Below are 15,728 nucleotides of genomic sequence, written 5' to 3'. Positions count from 1 at the left end.
GCACTATTTATGATAAAAGTCACGTATTTGATACGGGGAAAAGACTTTATTAGGATATAAGATCCTTACTAGACAGTAAACAGAAGAATATAGATAGAGTAATTTGTAAATAAAAAGATACAAAATAATTCGTGTAAACCATTCTTTGACGAATAATGATTGATGATTTTATTTAATAACTTCCATTTTTTTTCGTTCTATAGTGGTCAATATACCTACTATATGATCCTACGTATGTGTACGTACTTACCTATAACAAAGGAGATTGGGCAAGAATGTATGAAGTTTGGTCCAAATGTCCACCACGAACGAGACCTATATAATTAAATAGTCCACTTAATTTAGAGTAACTTTTACTAAGAAAGTAAAAAAAAAACAATGCCAAAAAAAAGTTATAGCCAAAAATGTATTCTCAATTTTCAGTAGTTTTTGTATGTTATCATTATTATTTTTTATTTTATTCCACTTCCATTTCTGCACTTTATCTAAAACTAAGATGAGTAAGACACTTTTGCATATAAACAGCCCATATTTTTTTGCCCGATGGATGTACGAATCACAACCAATTGAGGCGCCAGAAGTGCTTGAACATACTCAGCGGTGCCTGGATCTAAGAAAGTTCGATGTAACTGGTGATGTCTTCTCTCTAATAATGAACAATCCTATTTTGTCAGAAGTTACAGAAAGTACGAAAATCGAACATACTATTACTGTAATAGAAAACATGAAATTGAAAAAATCTATAAAATGTTTTATTTGATTTTGCTATAACTTTTTTCTGGCATTATATTTTTTTTTACTTTCATAACAAAAAATGTTCTATATTTAATGAGCTATCTAGCCATATAGGTCTCGGTCGTGGTGGACATTTGGACCGGAATCGCCCATTGTCCTTTCTATGGTTTATTTGGTGTACTCACGTCCCTAAAGATTACCCCACAGTGCCTATCGTAATTATTGTAATCCAAAAATCACAGTATAATCCTAAAAGAAAGTCGTCCCCTTAATCGTTGGGGAATCCACAAGCCATATCAATTCACATAATGTGTTCCATTACGTTCCGTTATACGTGAACATGGCGACGGACATACGGAAACTACCCCATTAAGCTTCCCGCGGACACGAAACGTGAAACGGACCGCAAGAGGAAAATATTAATACATTATTGTGTGCGGAATAAATCTATAAAATGTCTCGTGTCATTTTGCTAATGGTTTTATGATCTTTTCTCGTTTTTGTAGACAAAAGTGTATAATAAAAATATAATTTTGTTTTCAAAATAGATAGTAAGGTATTGACTTTGTTTTATTTCTCTTATACATGTAAGCAGTACGTAGGTACCTGTATTACAGAGAATTTTTGCACAATGGAATCAATATAAAAGAAATATATACAAATGCCTAACTACTCAGTCTTTAGAACGGTTGCGTGGTTGGGTAAATAAATATTAAGAAACAAAATACGATAACAATTTAATTAATAACAAAAGCTTTATGTAAAGTCAGATCACTTAAAAGAACACGTTATTGTGCGTGCCAGTTATCTATTAGGCATATTCAAAAGAAACAGCATTATTTAAATTCAACTATTGAAGAAATAAACAAAACATTAATTTGTATAAAACTTGTTTTTAAAGGACATCATACATTTTGAAGGAGTACATACATACTACAAATAAAGTAAATGAAATAGATTTCTGTACTCGTATATACCCAAGAAAAGCTCTCAAATAACAATAATTATTATACAGACAAGAAAAAACCTTCTAATAAGTACTTAATAAAAGAACACGTAAAAAAATAACGAGGATATACCTATATTAATCTACGAAAATTTAAATAACATACATACATAAGTCATATGATGTGTTTCTGATGCAGCATTGGAATGAAACTGCATTATATTGCATTTCAAGCTACAGGTGGAGCGAGTAGAATTTGAATTCATGAACGCTGAATGTTGATGTTCGAGGAATATATTGCATATTTTCCATTTTATTTGGATTTACAAGCAAGACTAGCCAAGTTTATGTGTGGATAGAATTAGTTCTCTAAAAATAATTTCGTTGTTTTGATCCCGCTTCAATAATTAGATAATACTGATTATTTTTCCGACCCAAATATCGACCAATAGAATTGCACCATTCGACGTCACGTGGTACAACCTACATGGTATTATACTGAAAATTTTTTGAATATTTTCTCTGGTCGTTGCTACGTCAAACTGACAGGTTGTGGCCGACATTTGGGACGGAAAAATAATCTCCGAATACACACGAGCTTCATAATTATCTGGCATTTCCCTCAAGGTTCCTGCAAACAAATAAAGTCGTCAAGTTTTCAGGAAATCACTCGCGCTTCGCGCTCGTGATTTTTTAACCTGAAAAACTTGACTCCTTCATTTGTTTGCAACGAACCTATCGGAAAATACCCGATAATTTTGAAGCTCTTGTGGTATTATAAGTGATAATTTTTTTTGAATATTTTCTCTGGTCGTTGCTACGTCAAACTGACAGGTTGTGGCCGACATTTGGGACGGAAAAATAATCCCCCGAATACCACACGAGCTTCAAAATTATCTGGCATTTCCCTCAGGTTCCTGCAAACAAATAAAGTCGTCAAGTTTTCAGGAAATCACTCGCGCTTCGCGCTCGTTATTTTTTAACCTGAAAAACTTGACTCCTTCATTTGTTTGCAACGAACCTATCGGAAAATACCCGATAATTTTGAAGCTCTTGTGGTATTATAAGTGAAAATTTTAGCCCATATTTATTTAGATACTTAAATAAAAAAACAAACATTCTAAATTCAAAACCGATTACATTACCCACCATTCACGAGAAAAAAGAAAAAATCTAATCCAAGTTCTCGTGACATCGGAACACGGAACCACGAGTGATTGCCAGTCAGAAAAATATTCACTTAGAAGCGCCCCCGGGAGCTCGGTCACAATAGATCATCGTCATGCTTGCTGGAACCTCATCTCTTCGCGACAAATCACGTAGAAATCGCCCAATCCTATCTCTGACGGGGATTTGGTCTTACAACTTTTTTATTGAATTTTTCGGGCCGCGATATTTTCCGCCTGAATAGAAACCCGGTATAAGGTAATGGTGACCTTTTTACTTCTCCAATGTTCAGTAGGATGTGATATCTGGGACACATTCTTTTCCCATATATAATATTTACGTAATTGCTTCTGAATGAATGGTGAGGTATTTCAATTATTTTTAATAAAAATACCATTTTTATTTTTCTTTTCCACGATGTTTTAATTACGGTACGAATTCTGTGAATAGTGCCCGCTCTGTTTCGTACATTTTCATTTATTCATATTTTTTTGGAGTTGAGGATTTAAAATATGAATATTCAATGCTGAGCAGTGGCGACCAAATAAAATGTAACAGCCTAAAATTTAATACCACTTTATGTCCTCTAAATTTTCTGTTACAGAGATAAGAATAAATAAGATTTCTATCAGCTTATTTAGAATTAGAATCTGGATTTGTGCTGAGCTCCTGAGGAAAATTCGTGAGATACATGTACCGTGAAACGTAATACTTTACCGGGCGAGGCGGAAATCTCGGGACCGATCTACAGACTATCATATCGCGAATTAGAGTAACTTAAGAGCTATTAATTCTCATCAAATTGCTTTTGTTTACCTTGTGTACTTTGATATTTGAACTTAAAGCTTTTAGAAGCATCAGTTTTACTCTGAATATTTGTTGCATGTTTTATCCTTGAAATGTTTTTACCCAACGTCACAAATTAAGCGAGCTGTATCCCAAACCTTTTTAGTCACTCAACATGTCCATAAAACACATACATCGTTAATCAAATGCTCATTTAGTATGAGCAAGTAATGGATTACCATTCAAATATGCGTGTTTAGGAACGGATATTCAGATTGATAATTACCATTGTCATTTGCAATTTGCGCAAAATTGTTGATCAAACGCAAATTGAAAATAGAATTTCGGCGTTCGAAATCAGTCAATTCGCATCGTCAGAATATGGCGGCGAGCGAGCAGAGAGCATAATTTAGCTATTTTATGATTGGTAAACATCGGTACGTGTAACGACCGGCAGCTATCCGGAGCACGGCACTCGAAGCCGCAACTCTTGACCCGAAAACCTTTTCGTTTGTAGCAGAAAATAATCCAATAATATATATATATATATATATATCTGAAGCATTCTTGTCTGCCTGTGAAAGCAGCAATTGTTGCTGTCGATTTACTTGTACTTTTTCAAGGGTTCGCAAAAACTTCACATTATTCGGACGCTTGATTTTCGATTTCGTTCGTAGGTTTTCAATTGTTTTTCCGTTTGGATCATTTGTTTGCGTTAGTTAAAGTACTGATATGGTTGGTTCATGCCTTATTAGTCATTTTGAAAATAAATTCTAAGTATTAATAATTTGTATGGAAAGTTCAAGCTCCATTAAATAAATTACACTGGTATTAAAGATTTTTCTGTTCGTACTCGACCTCCAGCAAGTCAGATATTATTTTTGCTTTTGAACAATGCTAAAAGCTTATTTAAAAAACACTCTTTTGCTAAATAAAGCTCAAGCTTTAAGAGATAAATGGACCTTCCCAGCTAATTTCACATGACCTTGCAAACATAAGAAACATTTGCTGCATAACAAAAGAAAGACCAGCAAACATTTCACCTACTTACAGTACAATGTCTTGCTAACTTTTAACGAGTTCCGTCTCTAACTGTCCATCAGAGCAGAACTATTTAGACTGGCTGCCTTCAAGTTTAAAATAATAGCTCTAGTACGAGGATAGACTCGATAAAACGAGTGGTGACCGTCCACAAAGTTGTTTTACACGTTTCAGTTCTCTTTTTTAACGTTTGACAATTTTACTTGAATTAAGTGTTTGAATTAGTGATCAGTTGGAGTTGGGAAATGTTATTTTTGTAAGAGAAGATCGCTTGATCTATTTGAAAAAAGCTTTTATTGGAAAATTGAATTGTCCAATGGAATATCTGTCCTGCCTCACGCTTTACCAATTTACACTCTTTGTATGTTAACATGGACATATTGAATGTCCTACGCGATAAATTAATGCAATGCATTAAATTGGGCTGGGATGATACCTATAATGGACAACCCTCATTTAAAGCATGTTGAACGTAAGAAAAATACTTCCCCCAACTTCCTGTTTTCACACCAGTATTATTTTTATCAGTATTTTTCCTCTACCCAAACCAGTATCTGCAAATCGTATTGAGCTCCTCCGAAATACGTACCAGGATAACATGAAACACAGCAGCAACATTTGCTTTGATAAACTCAGTGTGTGAGAGCGTCATTAATCATTCGGCAGAGAATGGCCGTGAACGCTTCAATCGATATGTAGCCCTGGTAGCTGGTACCTTGTTGATCTGTTTGTGTTGGTGGCTGGTAAACGACGCGTGATTGCTTCGTTGTTAGTTGTTGAGATGTAGCAACAGTTGGAGTGTTCTAGCGTGATGGGTAAGGTCGTTGACTTTGTGTGACAAGCCTGATGGGTATGGTTTTCTTATTGTCATGTCATTCTTTATGCGTGTGGTGTCAATTATTTAGGAGTTCTTTGTTTGCTAAGACTTTTCTATGCATAAATAATCTCCTGATATGCTAGCGGAGAGAAAAACATTAAAAAAAATTGAAATAAAAATTACAAAAAAAAAAAAAAAATTTTTTCTACATCCGCCCTTGCCGTGAAAGGGAGAAAAATGTTCATGGTGGTGAATAATAATAAGCATAAATAAATTGAAAATTAAATGCAAATCGGTGATTAATCATCGTCAACAGCTGAAGTACCTGTCGAGAATTTCAAATTAAGTAATATCCAACTTTTTGACTATTCTCAAGAATTGATCGCTCAAGTGATTAAGTATTTATCAATTAAGTTACTTTGGAACTTGGTGAACAGAACTGAAAATTGCAAAGTCTATTTAATTGTTGAGTTAGTCTCACATCCATTAACTTCAAGAGTAATAATGGTTAATTAAGATTTGGAAGTTATTACCACAAAATACATAGGTACAGAAGTCAATCTACATATAAAGCGCGTTCGAGTCACGCAGACATAGGTGTCTATGTGTGCGTGTTCACAGACGCGCTGTCTCAAAACAACTCAAAACAGTGCGAGCGGGGCTGCCGTTTTCTTGAGATACGCGCGTCACACACAAGGTAGATAAATGTGCACGCGTTTTGATACCTACCTAACTGTAATTTGACTGTTATATTTTTAATTTTAATAACAAAAGAAAAAGTAATAATGGAGCAACAAAAAAAGTCGTATTATAATTGTTCAGTGGACGGTTGTTTTAATACAACAATAAACAGTGAACTGTCGTTTTTTAGCCTGCCGTATTACATATAGTATGGACCTACTTATTTTCTCATATTTCGATGGTTCTTTTAATAAACGCAGTAGGTAGGTACAGTTAGGTGGGTAGGTAAGCGCCCCGGCGGCCTCTGGCCCAATGCCGTAATAAGTTTTGCTAGTGTCGACCCAGGCGAACCTCCCAACCTACCCTCAAAGATCATTACTAGTAGGAGTTGATAATTTTTGTGATCATGGCGAGAGTATGTTGTAAGGTAGACGAAATAAAACTCGCACATCAAGGTTTCTGTAGGTAGAAGCAAGCTTAGATCAGGGACTGTACCAACCCATTACATACAAAAATATTTTTTTCGCAAGTAAAGAGTAATAAGTAAGTACCTATATATGTATGAATAACAAAATTATAAATTGCGGTTTCTGAAAAAGTTCGGTATCTCGTTCAAACGAATTTCCGTTGAAAGTGTTTATTAACCTCATGTATGCCACATTAAATATTTTATTACTATTGGTTTATATTTCATTTTTCCTGTTTTATTCTCAACAATAAATCAAATAATTACGAGTACCACCACCACGTTAGTTTTATGCGCTTAAAAAAGTTGACGACCCTAGCGCGACCGCCGAGTTTAGGCATGAAAAGTGAAGTACATACATGAGATTGACTTCTGTTCTATTTTGTGTTATTACCCCGGTTGTAGAACTGAAAACATATGTTTCGGTGCTTATTATTATGTAAATTAGGCGTAAAATTCATAATGACCTGCTTAATTAACTTAGTTGTCTACGTTTACTCTTTCTGCTGGACGTTGGTTTATATCTGTTAAGAACATGCTGGTCAAAGCTGCAGTGATAACATTTTCAAATATAATATTCCGATATAAAATTAATATGATGTACATAGCAAAACATCGGTCAAATTTTATCAACATTTCAGGCAGTTGAGAGTTCGCTAAATGGGCAACACCCAAAAGCATTAATTTAATTCGTACACAAATCTATTTTACGTTAAAAGCTAGCTATTTACTTTAAAATTCAGCTTTTATTTTATTTATTTACTTCTGCCTTTTGGGTTTTAATGTATTCCACAGGTCATCCATGTTAACCTATTGAATAATTAACTGTAGAGGTAAGAGGACTACCTAAGTATAGTGTCTGATATTACAGTGCTTAAAGTACTAAATCTTCACAGATTTATATCCAGAAGGGTAGAAATAGGACCGTATAGACCTGGACAAGACTTCACGACGTCATTTTTATTAAATTTTATAATTGATAATAACTTTGATTGACATTTAAAATACAAAACTAAACACTGTAATATTACCACCACTTACAATTAAAATTATCAGGAGATGATACTATAATTTACATTATTCACTTAAACCTTATTTATTGAAGCAACGTTAACCATTAAGTACTTAGTTCTCTTATCGCGACTAATGAATTACAAATAACCCCTTATTACTTATATACCTAGCTAAATATAATTTACGTTCATTGAAACGTCTTAATAAACAGCCTATTAAAATTCCCCAAAGGCGAGGCAGGCATTTCGTGAAATATGTGCCACCATAAAAAACATAAAAATAAGATTTTTTGAGAAACATTTTGTATTCGAAGCCCTTTTTAATGCTCGCTCTCGATGGGCGGGTATTTTTTGTCGTTCTTATTATAATTTAAAATAATCGTAGCTCCAGCCCCCTGAGAATGTCCACGAAATTTCCAAATTTTGACAGGATCTAAAACAATGCACGTCCAATGAGGAAGCAGGAAAAACAAATGGGCGTCTTCGATTTTTTATGAAACAATAATAATTCGCGTATAAAATCACTCAAACGTTTTGTTATCGCGACATTTGAATTTTCTCTTTCATACTATACTTCGTCATGGCCTTGTTTACAAATTTAAAAAAAAATGCTTACCAAGTTCAGATAGAATAAGTATTTTTTTACTCAATTATCATTTTATAAATTTTAATTTGAAAACGTTAATTTTATCAAAACAATACTGTTGATTGAGCAGGAGTTCAATGGCGAATGGTGAGTAAAATACTAATATTTTAATTAAACATTTATTTTAGACCTTCACTCAGCCGTTTTTCTTTTCAACATCAATTAAAATATGAGTCAAAAACTCAAGAACCATTAGCAGACTCCAAATAAATTATTTTCGTTGCGGCCTACGCTACAGTTTATTCAACGCAACAGCGTTAAATAACCGCATCAGAACATAAGTACTAAAAGTCGCGAATTCCTCTAGAGAGCAATAAAAAGCCCCGGCTACACCGACTGAACTTTTTACAAGAAAAAAAAAACTCGCAAAAAATCCGTACAAATATTTTCTTCGTCAAATTTTCAACAGGTTACTTACATAACATTATGGAGGAATATTTTTCGGAATACGCGAGTAGAGCTTTGACGACAAATCCTTATATATCCACTACTCTCTTATATTCACGCGAATGAATACGCCTCCCCTGAATATGTCGGCCAAATCCAATATGCTTCTATATACGGCTTCAATAGGCAATATTGTGTAAAGAATATACTAGATTCTGAAAGACTCGTAAAATGGTAAATGAAAAGCTGGTCGTCTTCATAAAGATTTTGAAATTGTGGAACTCTTTTTAGTTAACCTTTTCCATTCTGGAGTATTTTATTATGAGGTACGGTTGTGTTATGATTTGGGAAAATTCTATCTACCCTCCTGGGAGGAATAACCTGCCAATGTGTACGTTACTAATGGAACCGCTTTATTCGACTCTCGATAAAAATGAAAAAGGTAAACTGAGCAATATTTTTATCGCGGCAGTGGGTTTTTTGTAAAATAAATTATTTATCGTGTATCATTTATTTCTCATAGGGTTTGCCATGTTGGTTTTTATTAGTTCCCAAAAAAATAAATGGTCAAAGAGCATCAACAGAGCTGGTTAATTGGAAGGCAAAAATGAACAACAGAGTAACTTCTTCAACTTAGTATCAAGTACATTTCGTATATCGCTCAAGTACGTGTTAAAAGTCTAGCAAATAATCTTAAAATATGAGGTAGCAACAGATATTTGCAACCGATATTGATCTATTTTGGCTGCAAGTTCCGAAGTATTAGAGAGCTGGAATCCGACATAAAACTTTATTGCCCCCAATGATATATGCGGCGTTATATAGCTGACCGTGAATCTGTTATTGTATCTACCGTCAAATAACAGGTATTTATGTACTTTTATATTGTGGACTTGCCCTTCGAAGGCGCGCATGATCTTGATCATTGAAACTTGTCCATATGTCAGGGCTTTGTTACAAATAATTGATACCTCGTATTGTAACACTTGTGGTTTTAATCTAGGTGGTGGAACTTGATGCGATTGACACTTGTAAAATACATATGTAATATACCTAGATGTACATCCATATACTTTTGTGGAATCCGTAGCGAAGAACACACACATTTCACAACAAAAGTTCGGGATGCTAAGCCACACACATTTCTGGTTACTTTAGCCAGCACTTTAGTTAATGTTTGACTTTTTTCCTAATTAAATTAGGTTAAAGACAAACTGTGTAACATTAAACCTCGACTTTATTAAAACCAACATCACCTTACCCAACAAACGTAAACTTTCACAAAATCGCGGCTTGCTAAGAAAATTCATTAGAAGTTTTTACTTGCGTAATTAACTACTAAGAGCTGTTCAGGTCACCGCTTAAATGTGGCTGAACAGTAAGCAATGTAACAAAGCTAGGTTCTTCCAACAATCCTTGGCTTTAAGATACGAGTACCTCAGATCTGCCCCGGGCTCCGGCTGTCTATAAATAATTCTTCGCAAACTCCCGGCGGGAAAAATCGAAATGTCGGTTAAGTTCCCCGGAGCTTCGCACTATCGTTCATAATTTAGCCATCAACGGGATTAACGCTACGTAGTATTGTTATTGTATCCAAGTTACGATTAATGAGAGAATATGGGTTTCTTGTTCTATTTAGGACAGTAATATATTGTGCTGTTTGTTATGTGTTTAGTCACGTTGGAGAAGTTTGTCCACAAAAGACATACATACGAGCTTATGTATTTCGTTTGTGGATAATTTCACAGTTTCAATAATTTGAGTAGTGATTAAATGAGATGACAGTAAAGTGCGAATGAAATCCTTGTGTATAATACAATGCATCGCCATGCTTGTAGGATAATAACAGGTAGGTAAACACAGCAGGTTTAGCACATTTTTTATCGAAAAACTATTATTAGCATCACAATTTCCGATGACATCACGTATTGTTTCCCAAATAGCCGTACCTATATAAAAGTTTCGATGCATCGGTTCAATAAAATCAAATTATAGTTTAGGAACTCTTTGTTTCCTTGCCAAGAGCCTAACAATTCACTGAAAGTTTTTCAACGCGAAATTATTCAAAAGTTTTCCTCTCTGTGTTGTGCTGAAAGAATTCTTTCAAACTCTTGGTTTATTTAGACGAGAACTTGCATATTCAGTTTGAGTTCTACAGTTTTGTAGATACACCTAGATACAGAAATGCAAGGAAGACTATGGTAACGAGTCACGTTTCTTGGATGGAGACGGTGTACCTCTCCTATATCGAGGCGTCGGAGGTTTACCTTAAATTCTAACATTATATACGTGAACCATGAATTTCTGAACAACCTATATTCTAAATTCCACATGAGATCTCTGACAAATAAATGAAACAAAAAATGCAGAGTGGAAATCGTATCGGTAGTCATAAGTTCCAATGGTATCCTAAAAGGTTGTTTCCTATATATTTTACAATCAAAGGTAGGAAAAACTACACAACAATCTTAAAATTAGTATTCCATATCACTGGAATTGAAAACTACATTTCTATAATAGGTAAAGCTGAAGTATTACGATACCATTCTATTTGTGGATAATAACAGGCTTTTACAAAAATGACAGACTGATGACAGATATTTTAAGTACAGGCTAGACTTAGCCTGAACGTTTTATTGAAAGCAGTTCATACATACACATAATCACTAATGTGTATTGTTTATTGATTGCTGGTACTTTCGTAACTTATTATTCTAAATTAAAAACATGAAGAATCTTATGATAAGTAGTTTAGTATAGATCTCTTTTATCACAAGATGGGGGAGGGTTGTTTTCCTTGTAAAAGTTGCAATTTACACATCCTGACCTAGATATGCAAATCATGTCTATAAATACAAACAATGAACGAAGAATACAAATATTGAGATAATGGAATATAACTTTTATACCACTCTTCCTTCCAATGCATGAATTCGGTCATAATTTTCGAAACAAACGAACGTCAAGGATAACCATTTTTATTAAGATAAAACTGGGTATGTGATATTTAGTAATTTAGGACAGGTCTATATGCTACAGGTTTTTATTGATTACTGCACAAATATAACTAGCTTCAGTAAAATTGGAAAACTAAATAAAAATAAAACGCTCAAACAGTCACATAACAGAGTATATTTTTGTTCAATAAATTCTAAGCTCAATGTCGGCCTGAATATATGTCACAAACAACAGTCCAATATTGTTACAATACTTTGATGTATAGGTGAAAGGTTTTACGATGCATTGAATTTCGATATAGTTTTATTTTATTTATTTATTTTGTATTAGCTTTTGTGAAGGCGTGTGCCTTAAGTAAACGCTCATTTTTTATTAGATTCTTACATAAACGCTTGATTGCTGTCACAATAATAAGTCGCGAACGAAAAAGTTTTTATCTTAACCTATATAATTTACAAATAAGTTTAGTCTTTCTTAACCTATATAATTTATAGATAAGTTGCGTTTTTCTACGAAAACCACAAGCCCGTTTATCTTAGGCTGAATGTTATGAGAATATTTTTTGTCTTGTGCCAAGGGCATGTAAAAGTGGCTGGCACATTATGAATTCCAATAGCAAAACAAAAAACAATTTAAATGACTGGAACAGTTCATTATGGTTATCTTCTTAGCTTAGGCTTTGTGCCAGGTTTAATTTTCAGTTTAACTTTCATCCAATTTGTCTTGTTGGCGATATAGAGGATGAAATTTTTGCTGCGCGCTTTTGGCTCTTAGCCTTAATTTTTGCATTGAAAGTAAAACTTTAAAATATGGAACTAAAGGTGTACCCAGTGTTATGATTATGCAACAGTTTTGATAATACATTGTGCAAGAATTGCAATAAATCTTGCACCTTTTGCAGAACTTGCACATTGCGTGCACTTGCAAAGTGTGCACTTTCACAAGCACACACACAGAGACACACAAGTGTATGTATGTCGGAACATCATCAGTGATAATACTAAACATAATGACTTAGATAGAAATAAAATGATTTTGGACCCCTCTTGATTTGAGCAATAACCTCCCAAAATCCTCAAGCAAATTGACAATCATATCAAAAGGGTCATTCCCGTCCCAAAGTCACAAACTGAATCATCATTATACCGTTTAGCGTTCAGTGAATGTTTACAGAATCTGAGGATTCCGACCTATAGAGATGCAAAGTTAATGACAACAACGGGCTCGCCGAACCATTGCCTTATCTAATCTCTTGGGAGTTGGACCATCGCCAAAATACAGATTAGCAGTCCCCTAAGAATTATCCTTTGTGACCAAACTTAGAATCCCCACAAACTTTAATAACTTGATTTGGTTTTGGATACTGGATATTAATATCGAAACTATTTTGTGCTATTGTTTAATTTGGATTGTTACGGATATCTACGTGAGTAGGGCTGGCCTTGAATTTGCCTGTTTTCTAACAATAGAATCTTACCTAAGTGAAGCAATTAATGCTAGCTGTGAAATGTCAAGTGTCTAATTTTCTGAATGGTGAATCTTGATTTTACCTTTCGAATGCCATAATCTCAAGTTTGTATTTCGAAATTATGATTTGAACTTCGAATTTTGCATTTTCTTTTTGGCCGGATACTTTTTGTCTATGAACAAATAGTATTGAAAAAGGTTTAATTGGCCTGAAAGCTTCAATACGTAGGAGGCTCAAAGAGATGTTTGCTGTTTGTAATGCCAAATTAAAAATACACCAAAGGAAACGAAAATCCCAATATTTAGTTAGTCTTTGAAATAATATTCCAGCGGAAGCTTTGGTAAATGTTGCAGACTATGTAACGAAACGCTAATTGGTGCATCTTTTTGTTCTAAGTATTCAGCGCTTTGTGAAGAACTCTGTAGCACAAAAACGTTTGTCTTATCTTCTTGCGCATGCTATATATACCTATCGCATGTATGGCTTTTTAGACTTGTATGTATGTATTTAACTTATACTGTTATTGATTATTCGCATGAATAAATAAATATTTAGGACAAAAATTTATACTTAAAATGAAATCGTAACTTATAACGAAACTAGAATAGCAAAATCAATCAGCTCAGAAATCGATCGATTTTTGCTTAACCCCCAAAAAATTATTATCATAAATTCTCTCAGATATTATGCGAATATGATCGTACCGTTAATTATATCTACTATACCCTCCGACGTATTCATGAAATACATTTAAAAGTTCTTACTTATTTAAATAAAACCTACTTAATTTATCATTCCGAGCACAATGCAGAGATGGAGTGCAGTATAAAATACGTTACATTTTACATCGACTTACATTAGCTGAACGCAACAAGTTAAGCCAGGGCTGACCCCAAAAGCCTTTTGTTAACTATCATTATACTATTATATTCTGTGGTGTGAACTAAGTTTTGCGTATATCGTACATTGGAAAATTATCCTAGTGTAATACTTTGTAATGTGGTAGCAAGTTAATTTTTATTATCTACCCACATTCCATGCATTTTATCAATTTACTGAAATCTTACGGATAAAGGTTATCCATACTACTCTTTTAAATAATATGTTTTATACTATTATTAAATCCTCATTAGCTATATTTTGTTTTATGGCTGAAATCTACGAAAGTAAAATGTCGATAGAGCTTTCAATAAAGCTTACAATCTTTTTTTCAGGCGTATTTTTGGACTCGTTATTGAATCAAAACTATGTATTTTAAGGCTTATTTTTTATTACTGTTAGTATTAAGCTTATAATTTATAATTAATAACTAAAAAATTATGAGATACATACCGAAAATGGAACCAACGAAGCTTGAGAAGACAAACCAAAGTCGCTCAAAAAATGCCGTTTAAAAATAAAATCCAAAAAAAAATGTAACACTTGAAATAAAGATCACTGTTCACTTGTCCACTATATATTGTGCATAGGTTCGTAGACGCGCGTTGTGAGAGCGCGTGAGACGTGCTCAGTGGGCGGTGGCGTCGGGTGCACTGGTCCTTCGCTCCCGCCCGCCCTACTCCCCTACCTATACCTGTTACAGGTACGGTCCCCAGAACTAAGTAGCTGCTATTGATGGACAAACTGAATTGATTTTCGCGCGCCGCGATTACACTGTATTCAGATACTCCAAATTAGCAAGGCGTAGCTAAATTTTTTTCGCTTCCAGTGTATCGCTACCCGGAATCCGGTGAGATTCATAAATTTCCAACTAACGATAAACATTAGCTAGACTGCTGGAATTTACCGAACAATCTACGGTTATTACAAATAGGTGAGTACGTTCCTGTACCATGGAATTATCCATCATACAGTCTATATTTCGAAAAAGGTATCTATTTTTATTGGAAGTAAAAACTTAATACATTAATTATTAAAATTATTTTCATTATGTCAGTAAATACTGAGTGATATTATAATTAGAAATTCACCATTGACATAAATGTGTCATAGGGCTTTTAAACATATCACATTGGATGCCAAAATAAACATTTTGGAAATTAAAACGTCATCGTAAAATGATGTGTTGAATGTTTAAAATAACATAATTACTTTATACCAGATGGATTATAAAATGAGAAAATACAAATACACATTTGAAATTCATTCAACTTTTACGTAGTCAGCATTTATATTGAAAAACAATAAGTTTGGCAATAGTTTTTATAGACAAAGAAGGTGCCTTTTGAGATGTTAATTTTTCTTCTTCTTCACATTTCTTTGCTTTTACTTTGCTGTGTAACTGATTCCAAAATCTTCGACATCTCGTACATTTTATAAAAGTATTTTGATCAACATTTCATACATGAAATTTTCCAAGCTTCTAAAGTTAACTTTCTCTATGATCTCCTTCCAAAAAAATAAAAAAACCTTACATTATTTATTAAACTAAGGCAAGCTTACATATAAAAAGGGATCTTACCATGGCAGACAGCATCAACCTTTTTTAAATCTGGTCGTTCGACTTAATAAAATTTACAAGGAAAACCTCTGCAAAACCTGTGGTAGCGAGCTCCCCCAATGTCTTTGGGTAGACATTTCACACAGACTCATATGTAAGTAGAGTACCTATAAACTT

At 33.9% G+C, this 15,728-nt stretch overlaps 1 protein-coding gene across 11 annotated transcripts in view; it reads right to left on the bottom strand.

Moving 5' to 3' along the window:
- LOC110375954 (voltage-dependent T-type calcium channel subunit alpha-1G) overlaps positions 1-14,643 on the bottom strand; it is a 147,643-nt gene extending 133,000 nt beyond the window's left edge. For all 11 annotated transcript variants that reach the window (XM_064037870.1, XM_064037847.1, XM_064037863.1 and 8 more), the window contains exon 1: positions 14,444-14,643. The gene's annotated coding sequence lies outside the window, so the exon portion shown is untranslated. The remainder of the gene's footprint in view (positions 1-14,443) is intronic.
- Positions 14,644-15,728: the final 1,085 nt, after the last annotated feature.

Source organism: Helicoverpa armigera, chromosome 2 (assembly GCF_030705265.1).
Source record: "Helicoverpa armigera isolate CAAS_96S chromosome 2, ASM3070526v1, whole genome shotgun sequence".
Lineage (NCBI taxonomy): Eukaryota > Metazoa > Arthropoda > Insecta > Lepidoptera > Noctuidae > Helicoverpa > Helicoverpa armigera.
Note: the sequence above shows the minus strand (reverse complement) of the source record. Positions and strands in the feature narration are given on the sequence as shown.